The sequence below is a fragment of the Cervus elaphus genome, chromosome 13, assembly GCF_910594005.1.
Source record: "Cervus elaphus chromosome 13, mCerEla1.1, whole genome shotgun sequence".
NCBI classification, from domain to species: Eukaryota; Metazoa; Chordata; class Mammalia; order Artiodactyla; family Cervidae; genus Cervus; species Cervus elaphus.
The window spans coordinates 30,804,629-30,823,916 of NC_057827.1; positions in this window are offsets into that span (position 1 = coordinate 30,804,629).

A 19,288-nucleotide genomic window follows, 5' to 3' on the forward strand; every position below is an offset into this window, starting at 1 on the left:
GGATCAGGGTAAAATCACCAAGTAATCAGGGCCCTGGCGCTGGGACCCCCAGTTGAAGCCTGCTTCCTGAGAGTGCAGCCTCCTAGGCACCCCAGCAGGGAGCGGTGCCCCAGGTAGGCATGAGCCTTGAGGGGAGGGGTAAAGCTTTAGGGGGAAGAAGCAGTGAGACTCAAGGCCTTGGGGGTTTGCTCAGTCACATTCCGCTCAAATTTATGGCCCAGGAACTGACCTTCCCTAAGGCTCTGGTTGCAGGTGGAACCAGAGTTGGGCATGAAGAAGTGCTGCCATCACGTGGACATTTCCTGTAACTACAACTTGCCCACCGGTGTTTACTGGCACCTGTGCCCTCTGTGACTGCTGCCCCCTGGAAAGGTCCTGGGGTGGGTCTTGCAGAAATCAATCCCAAACATAACCGACTTTCAAGAAGCAGCTTGCAACGGGTAAAATTTCCTCACACCCTTTAAGAAAAGAGGAAAAAAAACACCCAAATGGCCACAGGACAAGCGCTCCACGTCCCTAAATATTACAGGAGGAATGCCAATCAAAACAACAACAAGAAATCAAATCCCACCTGTAAGAATGGCCATCCTCACAAGTCGACAAATAATAAGTGTGGGAGAGAGCTGGGAAAAGAGGGAACCTCCCTGCACGGTCAGTGGGAATGGACATTGGCGACAATCACTAGAAAGGACAGCTTCCCCATGCAAAAAAAAAAAAAAACTTTCCAGAAAATTAAGCCTAGGATATTGATTTCCCACACATGAACCTAAATCCTGAGAAAATCATCATTCAAAAAGACACATGCATCCCAATGTTCACTGCAATGCTACTTCCAATAGCCAAGATGTAGACTCAATAAAACATCATCGACAGATTAAATCTTAAAGAAATGTGGTACATATATACAATAGGCTGTTACTCAGATATAAAAATTGCCACTGAAATTATGAAATTAATCCACTGGTCACCACAAGGATGGACCTTGGAGGGTCATACAGTAAGAGGATTCAGCAGCAGAGGAAGAAAATAGCAGATGATGTCCCTTCTAGGCAAAGTAAAAGAAAACAGAGAGAGATACAGTGGAGGTAATTTATAACACAAAAGGAGACTCAGAGATTCATACACAAAGACTTACAGGGGAAAAAATGGAAAGGGCCGGGGATGAATTAGGAGGTCGGTACTGACATATACACAGAAATCTGTACCTACGTTAGCTAATCCACAAGGATTATCTCCTTTTTTACTTTCTTCCTTCCATGCTCATTTACAGAGAAATATTTATCTTTAACATATACATAGGAATCTGTGGCTGTAATAGACAATCCATAAAAGGGCTATCTCCTTCTTTGGTTCCTTGCACATGTACCAAAAATCTGTATTTCTAACAAAGAGTCCACAGGGACCTGATATTCAGCACAAAGAAGTTTATGAACCTTGTTTAATAAAGTGTATGGCAAAAAAAAATTTTTAAGTACAAATATGCTGTATGTATCTGTCATAAGTGAATCAGCCTGTTGTTCACTGAAGACAAGCACAAAACTGTGAATCGACTAGACTTCAACATAGCAGTGGCATGAGACAAAAGAAAAGAAATGTAATGTTAGTTTACGCCCTCCGACCTCTGTGACTTGTGCTGCTATTCCATCCCTGGACTCTTGAGTAGACTAGAGTTTCAGGGGCTGGACTGGGGTGGAGTTGAAACATTCAGGCAGGGTGCCCTCCATAGAGACTCCTCTTAAACCTGCACTGTCTGCTCTCTCCGTCTGGGAACAGAATTTCTAGTGCACCCCAACGATGGTGGCCTGACCCTGTGGCCTCAAGGATCAAAGTAAAGTCACCAAGTATCCAGGGATCTGGTGCTGGGGTCTCCAGCCAAAGCCTCCTTCCTGAGGGTGCAGTTTCCTAGGCACCTCAGCAGGGAGTGGTGCCCCAGGTAGACATGAGTCTGGAGGGGAGGGGTAAAGGTTTAGGGGGAAGAAATAGTGAGACTCGAGGGCTTGGCACATTCCACTCTAATTCACAGTCCAGGAAGTCCACTTTTCCTAAGGCTCTGGGTGCAGGGGGAACCAGAGTTGGGCATGAAGACGTGCTGCCACCTTGTGGACATTTCCTGGGACTACACTTGCCCACCAGTGCTTACTGGCACCTCCGATTCAAAAGGCCTGTAAGGCAGTTAATGACAGCGGCCCTCAGGAAAGGTCCCGCAGCAGGTACTGCAAAAATGAACACCAAACACACCTAAATTCAAGAAGCCAATTTCAAAAGGTCAATTTTCCTCACACTCTTTAAGGAAAGAAAAGAGGAAAAAAGAACCCAAACATCCACAGGACAAGATGCTCAGCATCCCAAATTATTACAGGAGTGATGCTGATCAAAATGACAACAAGAAATCAAATCCCATTTGACAGAATGGCCATCCTAACAGTCTTCAAACAGTACATGGAGAAGAGAGCCAGAAGATGATGGAACCCCCCCTTCATGTTCCCCGGGAACAAGCATTGGCAACAGCCTCCTGAAGGGACAGCCTGCACAGGCCAGAACAAAAAGGTCAAGAGAACTAAACTTAAGATTCCAATACCCACACCTGGGCCTACATTATGAAAAAACGTCATTCAAAATGACACATGCACCCCAACCTTCAATGCAGTGGTACCTCCAACTTCCAAGAAACAGACTCAAGAAAAGTTCCACTGACAGATTAAATCTTAACAAAATGTTGTACATATATACAAGGGGCTATTACTCAGACTTCAAATATCGCCACTGAAATTATGTAGTGATACCAGTGGTCCCCACAAGAATGGACCTTGGTGGAAAATACACTAAGTGAAGTCAGCCACAGAAGAAGAAAATAGCAGGTGATGTCATGGAGGGCAAAATTGGGGGAAAAAAGATACAGAGGAAATAATGTACATCATAAAAAGAGACTTTAAGATTCAAACACAAAGATTTAAAAAAAGAGGGAGAGAGAGAGAGAAAGTGCCAGGGATGAATTAGGAGGTTGTTACCACCCTGTACACTGAAATCTGTATCTGTAATAGATTATACACAAGGATTATCTCCTTCCTTCCTTCCACATATGCGCTGAAATGTCTATCTCTAACACTGTTGTTGTTGTTTGGTCTCTAAGTCATGTCAGAAAATTTGCAAACCCCATGGACAGTAGCCCATCAGGCTCCTCTGTCAATGGCATTTCCCAGGCAAGGATACTGGAGTAGGATGCCATTTCCCCCTCCAGGATCTCTAATACGTCCCCAGAAATATGTATATGTATTAACCAAGCAACAAGGATTATTTTCCAACTTCCATCCTTCTTTCCTTCCTTCTGTGCATGTATCCAGAGAAGTATTTATCTCTAACATATACAAAGAAATCTGTAGCTGTAATAGAACACCCACAAGGACTATCTCCTTCCTTCATTCCTTGCACACATAGAAAAAAAACTGTACCTCTAATAAATGTTCCAGAGGGACCTGATGTTCAGCACAGAGAACTTTATTCCACCTTGTTCAAAATAAACCGTATGGCAAAATAATCAATAAAAAGTACTAAAGCCCACATGCATGTGTTATACCTGAATCAGTCCACTGTACACTGTGGACAATGACAAAACTGCAAATAGACTAGACTTCAACATAGCACTGGCATGAAATAAAGGACAGAAAAATAATGTCTGGTTTATTTCTTCCAACCTGCTTGACTTAGGATGCTATCTGAATCTTGGTAGCTGAGTAGGCTTAAACCAGGGCTGGGTGGGGATGGTATCGAGACAGCCGAGCAGGGTACCCTTCATAGAGCCCTCTTCAACCTGTACTGTCTGGGTTGCCCTAACTGGGGCCAGAATCCCTAGTGAACTGAAATCCTAATGGCCCGACCCTCTGACTTGGAGGAATACAGAGGAGGAATACAGAAAACTGCCCAGACCCCAGGTCTCCTGGTGCTGGGGTCCCCAGCTCAAGACTCCTTCCTGAGAGTGCAGCCTCCTTGGCACCTCAGCAGGGAGCAGAGACCCAGGTAGGCATGAAGCCAAAGGGGAGGATGAAGTTTCAGTGGGGAAGAAGTGGTAAGATACAAGCCCTTGGGTGTTTTCTCAGGCACCTTCCACTCTAATTCAGTCAAGGAAGTCGACATTCCCTAAGGCTCTGGTTGCAGGTGGAACCAGTTGGGTATGAAGACGTGCTGCCACCTGTGGACATTTCCTGGAACTACACTTGCCAACCAGTGCTTACTGGCACCTCCAGTTCACAAGGGGGACAGTTAATGACAGCTGCTCTCAGGAAAGTTCATGTGGTGGGTATTGCAGAAATCAATTCCAAACAAAACCAACTTTCAAGAAGCCAATTGTAACAGGTAAAATTTCCTCACACCCTTTAAGGAACAAAAAGACCCAATCAGCCCAAGCACAAGATACTCCACCTCCCTACTTATTACAGGAGGAATGCCAATCAAAACAGCAAGAAATCAATTCCCATCTGAAAGAATGGCCATCCTGACTATCAGCAAACAATAAATATTAGAGAGACCCTGGAGATGAGCGAACCCTCCTTCATATTCCGTGGGAACGGACCTTGACAACAGCCCCTAGAAAGGACAGCCTCCACAGACCAGAAAGAAAATTTCAATAGAGGTAAGCCTAGAATTTTAATACCCACACCTGGGCCTATATTACGAAAAACCGTCATTCAAAATGACCCATGCACCCCAATGTTCACCGCAGTGCTACTTACAATAACCAAGACACAGACCCAAGAAAATGCCCCACAACAGATTAAATCTTAAAGAAACGTGGTACATATATACAATGGGCTTTAATCAGACATGAAAAACTGACACTGAAATTATGAAATTCTGCCAATAGTCCCCACAAGGATGGACTTCAGAGGATCATACACTAAGTGAAGTCAGCAACAGAGGGAGATACCAACAGAAGATGTTCCTTGTAGGCAAAATTTAAAAAAGAAATCAGGAGAAGTAATTCACAACACAAAAAAAGAGTCTGAGAATTGAAATACAAAGAATTCCAAAGGGAAAAAAATGAAAAGCCAGGGATGAATTAGGAGCTCAGGAAGGGAATGGCAACCCAGTCCAGTATTCTTGCCTGGAGAATTCCATGGGCAGCAAAGCCTAGTGGGCTACAGTCCATGGGATTGCAAAGAATCGGACAGACTGAGCGACTAACACTTAACACTAACATATACCCCAAAAGCTGTCTGTATCTGTAATAGATAGTCCACAGGATTATCTCCTTTCTTCATTCTTCCACATTTACACAGAAATCTGTGTATCTAACAGATACTGCACAGACACCCAATGTTCAGCACAGGGAACTTTGTTTGAAACCCTGCAATAACCTCTAGGGCAAAACAACCCCCAAAAAGAACAGTATGTTAATACATGCTAAGTTGCTTCAGTCATGTCTGAGTCTCTGCAACACCACGGACTGTAGCCCACCAGGCTCCTCTGTCCAAGGGATTCTCCAGGCAAGAATACTGGACTGGGTTGCCACTGCTTTCTCTCAGGGAATCTTCCTGGAGGATGTTAATATATGTCATTTTGAATCAGGCGGCTGTATACTGTAATACTGACGACAAGCACCAAATGGCAGACCAACCACATTCCCGTATAGCATCACCATTAGATTAAAGAAAATCAAAGCCTGGTTAATTTCCTCCCACCTCCCTGACTTGGGCTGCTATCCCACCCCTGGAGTCTGAGCAGCCTTGGATCCTGTGACTGGCCTGGAGTGGGACTGAACAGCTGGGCAGGGTGTCCTTCATTGAGCTCCCTCTTTAACCCATACTGTCTGGTTTGCTCTGGCTGCGACCAGACATCCTAGCTCAACCAAAGGATGGTTGCCCGACCCTCTGGCCTTGAGCTTCAAAAAGCAACCTAGTCCCCAAATCAGTTCTCTTTCCAGAGAGTGCAGCCTCCTAGGCACCTCAGCAGGGTTCTGTGGGCAAGGCAGGGATGAGTGGAGAGGTGAAGAGTGAAGCTTTAGGGGGAAGAAATAGTGGCACACAAGCCCTTGGGTGTTTACTCAGGCACATTCCACTCTAATTCACAGCCCAGGAAGCAGGCATTCACTAAGGCTCTGGTTTCTCAAGAAATCAGAGTTGAGCATGAAGCTACAAGTTAACCAGCAGTGCTTACTCACACCTCCAGTTCACAAGGTCTGTGGGGCTGTTAATGAAAGCTGCCCCAGGAAAGGATCTGGGGCTGGTACTGCAGAAGTAAATTCCAAACACAAACAATTCTCAAGAAGCCAGTTGCAACAGGTAAATTTTCCTGACATCCTTTAAAGAAAATAATAAAGGAAAAACAGACAAAAACTCCCACCCTGCAACAGGATAAGATGCTCAACACCCCTAATCTTTACAGGAGGATGCAAATCAAAATGACAATGACAAATCAAATCCTACCACTCAGAATGGCCATTCTCATGTCACAAAAATTAATGCTGAAGTGAATCAGGAGGAGAGAGAACCACCCTACACAGTACATGGGAATGGACATAGGCAATAGCCACTAGAAAGGACAGCCTTCCCATGCCAGGAGGAGAAAAAAAAAAAAAAACCTTTCTAGACAACTTAGCCTAGGATCTGACATCCTCACATGTGGGCCCAAGAAAAACCATCATTCCAAAAACACACATACACCCCAATGTTCACTGCAGCACTACATATAGTAGCCAAAACACAGATTCAGGAAAATGTCTACTGACACATTAAATCTTAAAAAAGATGTGGTACACATATAAAATGGACCATAACTCAGCCTTGAAAAACCACCACTGAAATTATGAAATTATTCCACTGGTCACCACAAGGATGGACCTTAGAGGATCATACACTAAATTAAGTCAGGCAGACAAAGTAAGAAAATAGCATATGCTGTGAATTCTAGGCAAAATTAAAAGAAGGAGTAGAAGAACACGAAAACAGACTCTGAGAACTCAAAACACAAACAGAGGGTTCCAAAAAAGTTGGAAGAGCAAGGATGAATTAGGAGGATGGGACTAACATAACACAGAAATCAGTATCTAAAATAGATAATACAAAGGATTACCTCCTTTCTTCTTTCTTTGCCCCTTCCTCCCACAAATGGGTTTCCCTCATGGTTTAAACAGTTAAGAATCTGCCTGCAATATAGGGGACCTGGGTTCAATCCCTGGGTCAGGAAGATCCCTGGAGAAGGAAATGGCTACTCACTCCAGTATTCTTGCCTGGAGAATTCCATGGACAGAGGCACCTTGGTGAGCTACAGTCCATGGGGTGTCAGAGAGTAGGACATGACTGAGCAAATAATACTTTTACCTTATTTTTTTTTAAACTTTCCTCCCTCAAATACAGAAATCTTGAAATTTCTGAAGAATATACAGAAATCTATATCACTAACATATACACAGAAATCTGTATCTGTAATAGATAATCTGCAAGGATTACCTACTTCTTGGCTTCGTTCTTACACATATAAACAAAAATCTGTACATCTAACATAGATACCAAAATCTGTATCTCTAATAGATACTTCACAAAGACCTGATGTTCAGCATGGTGAACTTTGCTAGACCTTCGGCAATTACTCTGTGGTAAAAGAATCCAAAGAAAGAGATATGCTGTATGTGCATGTCATACTAAATCAGGCAGCAATACACTAATGACAAGCAAAAAACTTCAAATCAACTATACTCCAACATAACACTGGCATGAGATTAAAGAAAAGAAAAGGAAAGGAAAAAATTGAATGACTGGTTTATTCCCCCTGACGTCCCTGACTTAGGCCGCTCTCCAAGGCTGAGCAGGCTTGGGTTCGATGACTGACCACAAGTGGGGTTGAGAGAGCTGGGCAGGGTGTCTTTCGTTGAGCCCCCTCTTAAACCTGTACTGTCTACTTTGCTCTGGCTGGGACCAGAGTCCCAAATGCACCCAAAGGGTGGTGGGTAGACCCTGTAGCCTCAAACCTTGGAAAACTAAACCAGCCTTCAGGTTTCCCTGAAGGTTTCCCTGAAGGTTTCCTTGAACTCAGGTATCCCCAGTTCAAGCCTCCTTCTTGAGAGTGCAGCCTCCTAACCAGCTCAACAGGAGCAGTGCCCCAGGGTGGGAGGAGTCTGGAGGGGATGGGTGGAGATTTAGGGGTCATAAGTGGTAAGACACAAGCCCTCTGGTGTTTGTTCAGGCACATTCCACTCCAATCCACAGCCCAGGAAGCCATCTTTCCCGAGGCTCTGGTTGCAGGTGGAACCACAGTTGGGCACGGAGAAGTGCTGCCACCTTGTGGACATTTTCTGGAACTACAACTTGCCCACCAGTGCTTACTGGCACCTCCGATTCAAAAGGCCTGTGGGGCTGTAAATGAAGGCTGCCCTCAGGAAAGGTCCTCCGGCAGGTATTGCTGAAATAAATTCCAAACACAACCGATTTTCAAGAAGCCAATTTCAAAGGTCAATTTTCCTCACACCCTCTAAAGAAAGAAAAAAAGAACCCAAACTGCCACAGGACAAGATGCTCAGCATCCCTAATTATTACAGGAAAAATGTCAATCAAAATGACAACAAGAAATCAAATCCAACCTATCAGAATGGTCATCCTCACAAGTCTGCAAACAATAAATGCGGGAGAGAGCTGGGTAGTGATGGAACCTACTGATACAGTCAGTGGGAATGGAGATTGCCAAAGCCGTAGAAAGTACAGCCTCCACATGCCAGAAAAAAATCTTCCAAAAAACTAAGCCTAGAATCTGACATACCCCCAACTGGGCCTATATTCAAGAAAACCATCATTTGAAAAGACACATGCACCCCAGCATTCACTGCAGCACTAGTTACAGAAGCTAAGACACAGAACCAGCAAGATGTCTTTTGTCACACTCAAGGTTAAAGAAGATGTGGTACATATATACAATGGACTCTCATTCAGCCATGAAAAAAGGCTACTGAAATTATGAAATTATACCACTAAAAGTCACAAGGATGGACCTTGGAGTATTACAGACTAAGTGAAGTCATCCAGGCAGAGAAAGAAAATAGCACATGATGTCCCTTGTAGACAAAATTTAAAAATAGATATAAAGGAACAAATTTACAACACAAAAAGTGACTCTGAGAATTCAAACACAAACAGAAGTTTCCAAGAAAAAGTGAAAGAACAAGGATGAATTATGACATCAGAGCTAACATATACACAGAAATCTGGACCTGTAATAGATAATTCAGGATTATCTTTCTTTTCTTCCTTCTTTCAAATATACACAGAAATTTGTATCTCTAACATGTACAGAGAAATCTCTATCTGTAATAGTTAATCCAAGATCATTATCTCCTTCCTTCCTTCCAGATCTGCACTGAAATCTGTATCTCTAACATACTCACAGAAATCTGCATCTGTATTAGGTAATCCACAAGGATTATCTCCTGCCTTCCTTCCTTTCTTCCAGCACAAGTACACAGAAATATTTATTTCTAACATATACATAGAAATTTGTTGCCGTAACAAATAATCCACAAGGACTAAGCCCGCATAAGCAAACAATGATTAATAAATAGAGGAAAACAATAGAATAGGAAAGACTAGAGATCTCTGCAAGAAAATCAGAGATACCAAGGGAATATTTCATGCAAAGATGGGCACAATAAAGGACAGAAATGGTATGGACCTAACAGAGGCAGAAGATATTAAGAAGAGGTGGCAAGAATACACAGAAAAACTATACAAAGATGGTCTTAATGACCCAGATAACCATGATGGTGTGATCACTCACCTAGAGCCAGACATCCTGGAGTGCAAAGTCAAGTGGGCCTTAGGAAGTATCACTGTGAACAAAGCTAGTGGAGGTAATGGAATTCCAGCTGATCTATTTCAAATCCTAAAAGATAATGTTGTGAAAGTGCTGCACTCCATATGCTAGCAAATTCGAAAAACTCAGCAGTGGCCACAGGACTGGAAAAGGTCAGGTTTCTTTCCAATCCCAAAGAAGGGCAAGGCCAAAGAATGCTCAAACTACCACACAATTTCACTCATCTCACACGCTAGCAAGGTAAGGTCCAAATCCTTCAAGCTGGGATTCAATGATACGTGAACCGAGAATGTCCAGATGTACTAGCTGGATTTAGATAAGGCAGAGGAACCAGAGATCAAACTGTCAACATCTGTTGGATCATAGGAAAAGCAAGAGAGTTCCAGAAAACCATCTACTTCTGCTTTAATGACTACACTAAAGCCTTTGTCGATCACCACAAACTGTGGAAAATTCTTAAAGTGATGGGAATACCAGATCACCTTACCTGCCTCCTGAGAAACCTGAATGCAGGGCAAGAAGCAACAGTTAGAACCAGACATGGAACAATAGACTGGTTCCAAACTGGGAAAGGAGTATGTCAGGCTGTATATTGTCACCCTGCTTTAGTTGAGTTCAATTCAGTCACTCAGTCATGTCCGACTCTTTGCAACCCCATGGACTGCAGCACGCCAGGCTTCCCTGTCCATCACCAACTCCCAGAGCTTGCTCAAACTCATGTCCATTGAGTCAGTGATGCCATCCAACTATCTCATCCTCTGTCATCCCTTTTTCCTCCCACCTTCAATCTTTCGCAGCATCAGGGTGTGAAATGCCAGGCTGGATAAAGCACAAGCTGAAATCAAGATTTCTGGGACAGAAACAGAAATGTAGACCAATGAAACAAGATAGAGAGCCCAGGGATAAACCCACTCACCTGTGGGTACCTTGTTTTTAACAAAGGAGGCAAGAATATATAATGGGGCAAAGACAGCCTCTTCAATAGTGGGGCTGGGAAAACCAGACAGCTACTTGCAAAAGAATGAAATTATTTCACTTCCTAATGCCATACACAAAGATAAACTCAAAATGGATTAAAGACCTAAATGTAAGACCAGAAACTATAAAACTCTTAGAGGAAAACATAGGCAGAACACTCGATGACATAAGTCAAAGCAAGATCTTCTATGGCCCACCTCCTAGAGTAATGGAAATAAAAACAAGAATAAGCAAGTGGGACCTAATTAAACTTAAAAGTTTTGCACAGCAACAGAAACTACAAACAAGGGAAAAGACAACTCTCAGAATGGGAGAAAGTAATAGCAAATGAAACAACTGACAAAGGATTAATCTCCAAAATATACAAGCAGCTCATATAACTCAATACCAGAAAAACAAACAACCCAATCAAAAAGTAGGAAAAAGACATTTCTCCAAAGAAGACATACAGATGGCTAACAAACACATGAAAAGATGCTCAATATCACTCATTATTAGAGAAATTCAAATCAAAACTTCAATGAGATACCACTTCATACTAGTCAGAATGGCCATCATCAAAAAGTCTACAAACAATAAAAGCTGGAGAGGGTGTGGAGAAAAGGGAACCCTCTCGCACTGCTGGTGGGAATGTAAATTGATATAGCCACTATGGAAGACAGTATGGAGAATTCTTAAAAAGCTAGGAATATAACCACCATATGACCTAGCAATCCCACAGGGTATATAGACATATACCCTGAGGAAACCAAAATTGAAAGACACATGTACCTCAGGGTTCACTGCAGCACCATTTACAATAGCTAGAGCATGGAAGCAACCAAGAAGTCCATCAACAGATGAATGGATAAAGAAGCTGTGGTACATATATACAATGGAATATTACTCAGTCATAAAAAGGAACACATTTGAGTCAGCTCTAATGAGGTGGACAAACCTAGAGCTTATTATACAGACTGAGTAAGTCAGAGAGAGAAATATAAATATCGTATCAGTTCAGTCACTCAGTCATCTCTGATTCTTTGCAACCCCATGGACTGCAGCTCACCAGGCCTCCCTGTCTATCACCAGCTCCTGAAGCTTGCTCAAACTCATGTCCATTGAGTTGGTGATGCCATCCAAATATCTCATCCTGCTGTCCCCTTCTCCTCTCGCCTTCAATCTTTCCCAGCATCAGGGTCTTTTCAAACGAGTCAGCTCTTCGCATCAGGTGGGCAAAGTATTAAGAGTTTCAGCTTCAGCATCAGTCCTTATGTGATATACTGACACATATATATGGAATCTAGAAAGATGGCACTGATGAATTGGTTTCCAGGGCAGCAATGGGGAAAAAGACATAGAGAACAGACCTCTGGACACAGAGGGAGGGAAGGAGGGAGAGGGTGAGATGTATGGAGAGAATAACATGGAAACTTTCAATACCATATGTGAAATAGAAAGCCAGTGGGAATTTACCGTATGACCCAGAGAACTCAAACAGGGGCTTTTTAACAATCTAGAGGGGTGGGATGGGGAGGGAGATGGGAGCGAGGTTCAGGAAAGAGGAGACGTGGGTATACCTGTGGCTGATTTTTGTTGATGTTTGACAGAAAACCACAAAATTCTGTAAAGCAATTATCCTTCAATTAAAAAAAAAAAAAAAAAAGACTGCTGGGAGAAAATCAACAACTTCAGATATGCAGATGACACCAGCCTTATGGCAGAAAGCGAAAGGAAACACCCTCTTCCAAGAACACAAGAGAAGACTACACATGGACATCACCAGATGGTCAACACCAAAATCAGATTGATTATATTCTTTGCAGCCAAAGATGGAGAAGCTCTAGACAGTCAGCAAAAACAAGACCGGAGCTGACTGTGGCTCAGATCATGAACTCCTTACTGTCAAATTCAGACTTAAATTGAAGAAAGTAGGGAAAACCATTAGACAATTCAGGTATGACCTAAACCAAATCCTTTACGATTATACAGTGGAAATGACAAATAGATTCAAGGAATTAGACCTGATAAACAAGAGTGCCTGAAGAACTATGGACGGAGGTTCCTGACACTGTACAGGAGACAAGGATCAAGACCATCCCCAAGAAACAGAAATGCAAAAAGGCAAAATGGTTGTCTGAGGCCTTACAAACCTCAAGCACGACTAGGAGCTTCTGGAGACCAGTGGCCTTTGAAGAACCCACCTAACATCAGGGCTGCCTGAAGCCCCTCTCTGCAGCCACGAGGCAGCTTTTTAACATCCTGGAGCCCTCTCTCAAGCCTTGGACCAAATGGAAACAATAAAGCTTTTTGCAGCATAAAAAAAAAAGAAGAAGAAGAAGAGAAGTGAAAGGCAAAGGAGAAAAGGAAAGATATACCCATTTGAATGCAGAGTTCCAAAGAATAGGAAGGAGAGATAAGAAAGCCTTCCTCAGTGAACAATGCAAATAAATAGAGGAAAACAATAGAATGGGAAAGACTAGAGATCTCTTCAAGAAAATTAGAGATACAAAGGGAAAATATCATGCAAAGAGTGGCACAGTAAAGGACAGAAATGGTGTGGACCCAACAGAAGCAGAAGATATTAAGAAGAGGTGGCAAGAATACACAGAAGAACTATACAGAAAAGATCTTTATGACCCAGATAATCACAATGGTATGATCACTCACCTAGAGCCAGACATCCTGGAATGCAAAGTCAAGTGGGCCTTAGGAGGCATCACTACAAACAAAGCTAGTGGAGGTGATGGAATTCCAATTGAGCTATTTCAAATCCTAAAAGATGATGCTGTGAAAGTGCTGCACTCAATATGTCAGCAAATTTGGAAAACTCAGCAGTGGCCACAGGACTGGAAAAGGTCAGTTTTCATTCCAATCCCAAAGAAAGGCAATCCCAAAGAATGCTTAAACTACCACACAATTGCACTCATCTCACATGCTAGTAAGGTAATGCTCAAAATTCTCCAAGCCAGGCTTCAACAGTACATGAACTGTGAACTTCCAGATGTTCAAGCTGGATTTAGAAAAGGCAGAGGAACCAGAGATCAAATTGCCAACATGCATTAGATCATCAAAAAAGCAAGAGAGTTGCAGAAAAACATCTACTTCTTCTTTATTGACTATGCCAAAGTCGTTGACTGTGTGGATCACAACGAACTGTGGAAAATTCTTCAAGAGATGGGAATATCAAACCACCTGACCTGCCTCTTGAGAAATCTGTATGCATGTCAGGAAGCAACAGTTAGAACTGGATATGGAATAACAGACTGGTTCCAAATAGGGATAGAAGTATGTCAAGGCAAAAACAGCCAGACATCCTGGATTGTCACCCTGCTTATTTAAATTATATGCAGAGTACATCATGAGAAATGCTGGGCTGGATGAAGCACAAGCTAGAATCAAGACAGTTGGGAGAAATATCAATAACCTCAGATATGCAGATGACACCACCCTTATGGCAGAAAGCGAAGAACTAAAGAGCCTTTTGATGAACGTGAAAGAGGAGAGTGAAGAAGTTGGCTTACAACTCAATGTTCAGAAAACTAAGATCATGGCATCTGGTCCCATCACTTCATGGAAAATAGATGGGGAAATACTGGAAACAGTGACAGACTTTATTTTGGGGGGTTCCAAAATGACTGCAGATGGTGACTGCAGCCATGAAATTAAAAGATGCTTGCTCCTTGGAAGAAAAAGTTACGACTAACCTAGACAGTGTATTAAAAAGCAGAGACAAAAAAAACAAAAACAAACAAACAAACAAAAAAAGCAGAGACATTCGTTCCCAGCAAAGGTCCATCTAGTCAAAGCTATGGTTTTTCCAGTAGCCATGTATGGATGTGAGAGTTAGACTATAAAGAAAGCTGAGTGCTGAAGAATTGGTGCTTTTGAACTGTGGTGTTGGAGAAGACTCTTGAGAGTCCCTTGGACTGCAAGGAGATCCAACCAGCCCATCCTAAAGGAAATCAGTCCTGAATGTTCATTGGAAGGACTGATGCTGAAGCTGAAACTCCAATACTTTGCCCACCTGATGCAAAGAGCTGACTGATTTGAAAAGACCCTGAGGCTGGGAATGATTGAAGGCAGAAGGAGAAGGTGATGACAGAGGATGAGATGGTTGGATGGCATCACTGACTCAATGGACATGAGTTTGAGTAAACTCCAGGAGTTGGTGATGGACAGGGAGGCCTGGTGGGCTGTAGTCCATGGGGTCGCAAAGAGTTGGACATGACTGAGTGACTGAACTGAACTGAACTGAAGAGGAACTAAACAGCCTCTTGATGAAGGTGAAAGAGAATGAAAAAGCTGGCTTAAAACTCAACACTGAAAAAACTAAGATCATGGCATCTGGTCCCATCACTTCATGGCAAATAGATAGGGAAACAGTCATATTTTCTTGGGCTCCAAAATCACTGCAGACGGTGACTGCAGGCATGAAATTTCCTGTTCTTGGAAGAAAAGCAGTTAACAAAACTAGACAGTGTATTAAAAAGCAGAGACATTACTTTGTCAACAAAGGTCCATATAGTCAAAGCTGTTGTTTTTCCAGTAGTCATGTATGGATGTGAGAGTTGGACCATGAAGAAAGCTGAGTGCCAGAGAAATGATGCCTTCAAACTGTGGTGCTAGAGAAGACTCTTGAAAGTCCCCTGGATAGTAAGGAGGGCAAACTAGTCGATCCTAAAGGAAATCAACAGTGAATTTTCATTGGAAGGACTGATACTGAAACTGAAGCTCTAATACTTTGGCCACCTGATGCAAATTGCCAAATCATTGGAAAAGACCCTGATGCTGGGAAAGATTGAAGGCAGGTTGAGAACGGGATGACAGAGGATGAGATGATTGGATGGCATCACAGACTCAATGGACATGAGTTTCAGCAAAGTCCAGGAAATAGTGAAGGACAGGGAAGCCTGCATGCTGCAGTCCATGGGGTCACAGAGAGTCGGTCACAACTGAGTGAGTGAACAGCAACTGTTGATAAAACAAGTGGCCAGAACCCACTGTGTAACACAAAGAAATGTACTCCACATTCTGCAATAACCTATAAAGAAAAAAACCCAAGAAATTACATATACACCTATGTATATGTGAAACAATTTGCATAGAAAGAAAAGGAAAAATCAAAACACCCACAGGGTTGTAATTCACTGTGCACTCCAGTTCAAAAGATGGGATGAAAACAGAAATAACCGAAGGAAATTCTGATTCTCTTCCCCTCAGAACAGGCTGGTGTCACATCCCTGGAGCCTGACTGATTTGGGTCCCAAGGCTGGAGTGTCCTGGGGCTGAGGGAGCTGGGAGCATGTAGCAAGTAGTGTGTCTCCAAAATGGACCTGGAGTGCCTGTTGCCCTCTGGAGAGACCCCAACCTCCAGATACAGGCAGGATAAATTAAGAGATTGGAATTAACACATACATATTAATATATATCAAATAGATGATATGTCAAATATATCAAACAGGTGATAAAGTACCTACTGAATTGCATAGAAAAGTTTATTTAATACACTGTTATTGAATTCACCTATATGTGAAAAAGGACCCCAAAGGAATAATCATCTATGTGTAACTGAATCGGGTTCTTGTACACCTGAAACAAACTTCAGAAATACACTCTATTCCAATAGAAAACAGCAAGGAATTTACAGGAAAAAAATGCGGCATGAAGTGGGTGCTTCTGTCTTGTGGCCATTGTCTGTGATAATATTATGAAGAGCTGTGCTGCTGGGAATTTAATATTCACAAGGATTCAGGGGCAGTAAGGTGTGGGTCTCCCGCATTGTAGGCAGACGCTTTACCATTTGAGCCACCAGGGAAGTCCCCCTAAGAAATGTCCTAAGAGTGGTCATTGAAAAATAATTCAAAACAAGGCAGGCATTAAAGAAGCCAATTTCAAGATGTAAGTTTAAGTCACACATTTTAAAAAATCACATGAAAAGATGTCAACATCATTAAACATTAGAGAAATGCAATTCTAAAATACAATAAGGTATCACATCACACTGGTAAGAATGGCCATTTCCAAATACTCTACAAACAATAAGTGGTGTGAGGGTGTGCAGACAAGGGAACCCTCCTCCACCGATGCTTGGGATGTAAATGGGTAACAGCCACTCTGGAGAACACCGTGAGGATTCCTTCAACCATGAAAATGAGAATGAAATTAGAAAACATCCTAACACCAAACACAAAATAAACCCCAGAGAGTATAAATATCTAAATGTAATGATGTGTGTGTGTGTGTGTGTGTGTGTGTGTGTGTGTGAGTCGCTCCATCATGTGCAACTCTTTGTGACCCCATGGACTGTAACCTGCCAGGCTCCTCTGTCCATGAAATTCTCAGGCAAGAATACTGAAGTGGGTTGCCAGTTCCTGCTCCAGAGAAATGTAATGATGGATACTATCAAATTCTTGAGAAAAATATGACCAGGACACAATTTGACATAAAATGTAGCAAGTTCTTTATGGATCCACCTCTTAACATAATGAAAAATAAACCACAGATCAGAAAGTGGGGCTGAATTAACCTTAAAAGCATTTGCACACCTAAAGGAAACCCTCAAGGAAAGACAAGAACAATTCTCAGAATAGGAAAAAATATTTGCCAAGGAAGATACCCACAAGGGATTCATCTCCAAAACATACAATCAGCTTGTGTAACTTAATATCAACAATACATACAACCAAGAACAAAATGGGCCAAAGATTGAAATGGTTATTTCTCTGAGGAAGGCCTACAGACTGTACTTAGGCACATGAAAATGTAATCAGCATCACTAATTATTAGAAAAACACAAATCAAAGTCCAATGAGTTAAGCACTCACATTGGTCTGAATGGTCATCTCAAAACATCTTAAAAAATAAATTCTAGGACTTTCCTGGTGGTGCAGTATTAAGGATGTGCCTGCCAATACAGAAGACACAGGTTGGAACCATGGTCTCAGAAGACTCCATATAAATAGGGCCACAAAGCCCATGTGCCACAACTGCTAAGCCTGTGCTCTAGAGCCTGTGAACTGCAGCTCCTGAAGCCTGGTGCTATAGAGCTCACGTTCTGCAACCTGAAGCCACCACAATGAGAAGCCTGGACAGTGAAACTAGAGAGTAGCCCCCATTCACTGCAGATAGAGAAAGGTAGATTTCTGCAACCAAGGCCCAGGGCAACCAAAGACAGATGATTAATAAAATTATTTAGAAAAGAATAAATGCTGGAGAGGGTGTAGAGAAAAGGAAACCCTCCTGCACTGTTGATCACAATAAACATAGGTTCATCCAGTGGGGAGAATAGTATGGAGGTTCATTTGAAAAATAACAGAGAAGTACGTTCAGTTCAGTTCAGTCGCTCAGTCGTGTCCGACTCTTTGCGACCCCATGAATCGCAGCACGCCAGGCCTCCCTGTCCATCACCAACTTCCAGAGTTCACTCAAACTCATGTCCATTGAGTCGGTGATGCCATCCAGCCACCTCATCCTCCGTCATCCCCTTCTCCTCCTGCCTCCAGTCCCTCCCAGCATCAGGGTCTTTTCCAATGAGTCAACTCTTCACATCAGGTGGCCAAACTATTGGAGTTTCAGCTTCAACATCAGTCCTTCCAATGAACACCCAGGACTGATCTCCTTTAGGATGGGCTGGTTGGATCTCCTTGCAGTCCAAGGGACTCTCAAGAGTCTTCTCCAACACCACAGTTCAAAAGCATCAATTCTTCAGTGCTCAGCTTTCTTCACAGTCCAACTCTCACATCCATACATGACTACTGGAAAAACCATAGCCTTGACTAGATGGACCTTTGCTGGCAAAGTAATGTCTCTGCTTTTTAATATGCTGTCTAGGTTGGTCATAACTTTCCTTCCAAGGAGTAGGTGTCTTTTAATTTCATGGCTGCAATCACCATCTGCAGTGATTTTGGAGGACCAAAAAAATAAAGTCTGACACTGTTTCCACTGTTTCCCCATCTATTTCCCATGAAGTGATGGGACCAGATGCCATGATCTTAGAGAAGTATGTTGCTGCTGCTGCAGCTAAGTCACTTCAGTCGTGTCCAACTGTGTGTGACCCCATAGACAGCAGCCCACCAGGCTCCCCCGTCCCTGGGATTCTCCAGGCAATAACACTGGAGTGGGTTGCCATTTCCTTCTCCAATGCATGAAAGAGAAAAGTGAAAGTGAAGTCGCTTAGTCATGTCTGACTCTTCGAGACCCCATGGACTGCAGCCTACCAGGCTCCTCTGCCCATGGGATTTTCCAGGCAAGAGTACTGGAGTGGGGTGCCATTGCCTTCTCCGAGAGAAGTATGTTAGGACACAGCAATCCCACACCTGGGCATAAATCCAGAGAAAATAAAAAATGTAAAAGACACCCTGCAATCTTGGTCCACAAGGTGCAATAACCAAGTCTGGGAAGGAAGCTAATTATAGAAATTTCAGATGAATGGATACACAATGGGGTACATATACACAATGGTGTACATATACACGGTACAATATTTCTCAACTATAAAGAGTAGGAAATAATGTCAAGTCCAGTCACAGAAAAGAAA